Source organism: Pistacia vera, unplaced genomic scaffold, assembly GCF_008641045.1.
Source record: "Pistacia vera cultivar Batoury unplaced genomic scaffold, PisVer_v2 Contig290, whole genome shotgun sequence".
Classification (NCBI taxonomy): domain Eukaryota; kingdom Viridiplantae; phylum Streptophyta; class Magnoliopsida; order Sapindales; family Anacardiaceae; genus Pistacia; species Pistacia vera.
In genome coordinates, this window is record NW_022196102.1 from 607149 (window position 1) to 610139 (window position 2991).

A 2991-nucleotide genomic window follows, 5' to 3' on the forward strand; every position below is an offset into this window, starting at 1 on the left:
TTGATTAAGTTATTCCACACTCTAAAGCATTGCAAAAATTCAAGGAGAGAAAGCCTTGTCTTGGAAGAAACTAGTGGAGATTACGCAAAGGATTTAAAGATTAACTATGACTACGTAGTAGGATTTGATTTGAAGGTTTGAAGTTTACGAAAAGAATTTGAAGCTTAACGAATAGTGTCAATTTCCATAATTAAGCTAATCAAAATATTTTATATGAAACCTATTTAAATAATGAAATATATAAACATTTTTAATTCCATTCAAATGTTAAATTATTAAATTTTTAATCCTATAATTAAAAGTTTAATTAAGTATATAATTATTTGAAAGAACACGTGTGTAAGTATTTAATATTTTGAAAATTGGGAAATTATCAAGGACAATTTTTCTTTCCCTAAAAACAGATAAAGAGAAGAACATTCCTGAATGCATTGGTTACAAAGCTTATCTCCTGACTATTTACAATGCAACTGCCGTCATCCGATGGCTAGCTTTAGAGTGTGTGGAATAAGTTAATTAAAAGTCTAGCTATATAACCAACTATTAAGAATCATCCACAGCCATTCAATTTCTACCAATTCAAACAATCGGCAGAACAATACTTGGAGACTATTCACATGTGATATATACTCTGCTACTCATCCCATGAGTTTACATGTTAGATTGTTTCTTTTTTTTTTTTTGCCCTAATGCTGATTACGCCATATTCCGGAATCCGACTGATTGAAGTCTTCATATTTGGCTAAATTATGGTCAACGTACAAAATATTAACCACAACAATCAATTTATATATCAGCGAAAGAGAAATCGAAATGGTAACAAAACCAAATTGGTAGTCATTTTCAGTTCTTTCCAATTAATTAAACATTTTTTTATTGTGTACGGTATCTGTAAGAATTTTTTTAAACAACACAAACATACAACAACACAAGAGGGTGGAAGAAAACCTTCTTCACATTATTTTATTCTTCCACATAAACTAACAAATACGCTCCTTTATATAAGAGTCAAACCCTAATTCTATTCAAACTAAGAATCCTAATATTAAATAATTAAATCAACCATTAACACTCATCTATTTAGTTAATACTAATCTACATAGAATAACAATAAATTTTAACAAACTAAACATGCTATGTTTAATTCCTAATAATAACACTTTTCTTTAATCAACCTGTCCATATATAGAACATGACTTAAATGCTATTAAATATAATATTAGCTAGTTGTCCCACTATCTACCGCATTTATATGATATAACTACTACAAGAATGTTTGGTTTCATTCAAATTAAAGGCAACTTTGAATGTTCGGTGATGTATTTTCATTGACTGTGAAGTTGCCAGTGATCTTCAAGATATGAAAGAATTCAAGTATGATAACCCAGTTCAACTGGAGCAATTAATATTTGCTCTGCAAGTTCATTGCTATGAAACTGAATACATTGTATTGTAAACTTATTAGCAATTAATGTTTAAACTGAAAACTTACACTTATTAACAATTCATTTTATAGATGACGGATGTGTTGAGATTTCTTGAATATTTCCTGAATATCTCGTAATCTCCTTATTTTGTCAGTTTTATGATACTCATAATGTTCTTGATATCTTGTAATCTCCTAATTATGTATGTATATTGTGATTGACATAATTAGAAAAATTCATAGATTGTATTTGATCCAAAACCACCATGACAACTCAACAAAACATCACAACATCACATACATGAATCGGCCAAAGCAAGACTCTTCACAACCTTCATTCACGTTTCAACTATCTAGGGTATTTCAACGCCAAAATCATGCAAACATAACACAAAACACATACAACCAGATTTGAACAACATTAACTACCTCTAGAAATTCGGCCAAGGTAGGATGAGACGGAAGGGAACTTACTTGAATAAAAAAAAGGGATAGCGACAAGAAGAATGTTCAAGCATAAAGGATCTCTCCACCAACTTGAAGTTGAATCACCACCAAATCCTTTGTCAAGACTTGGATAAAAATTTCAAAGTAAAAGGAAAACCATTCCTCTCAAGTGTTTAATTTCTATTTCATTGTTCAACCTTACAAAATCAGAGAGGGTTTGCTTTTATAGTAGCATTACAAGGGTAATTATCTACTTAAGTAAAATAAATGTGCCACCTAGGACAATTAACTAAACATGACAATACTTAATTAAATCCTACTAATAAGAGTGCATGAGTTTGGGTCTTGGAATTCATTGAAGGGACCCCAAAAAGAAATAGCATTGGAATGCTCATTGGGCTTGGATAATGGGTTGTTTTGCACCTCTTGAATGCTGGGGCCTTTTCTTTGTTGGACTTGGATTTCACTTGAAGAATTTCTGCTTGAATGGGCTTGGACCGAATTGTCTCCTTTATGCACATGGGCTAAGTTGTTTCCTAGCATAATTTGGGCTAATTCATCTCCTTGAGCTTGGGCCAAATCTTACTTGCCTTCTTGGACAACTTGGGCTAGCTTCCTTCCTTGGGCTTGGGCTGAATTACAATTCTTGTGATCCACATGTTATGTACCAAGTGTTTTAGGACTTGGATTGGCCATTTTTGATTCAACCGAATTTGCAAGTGTGTTATGACTTGCAATTCCATTTCCACTCAAGTTCACAAGTGTTTTAGGACTTGTAAATAGATCATCCTCCCCGGGCTGAAGGGGATTTGCCCTCAAATCCAGATCGTCCCCCAAGTTTGGGCTAAGGTCACCCACATTAAAAGTTGCCGATACACCACCATACTCACTAGGTAATTCTACCTTGTAAGCATTGTTATTCACCCTTTCAATGATTTTAAACGGGTCATCTACCCTAGGAGCCAATTTACTCTTCCTCTTGCCCAAAAATCTCTCCTTTCTTAAATGGATCCACACCAAATCACCCCACTAAAAGAGTTTAGACTTTCGATTCTTGTTTGCATTGCTTTTAATCTTCTCATTGGCTTTCACAATCTGAAGTCTCACGGCCTCATGGA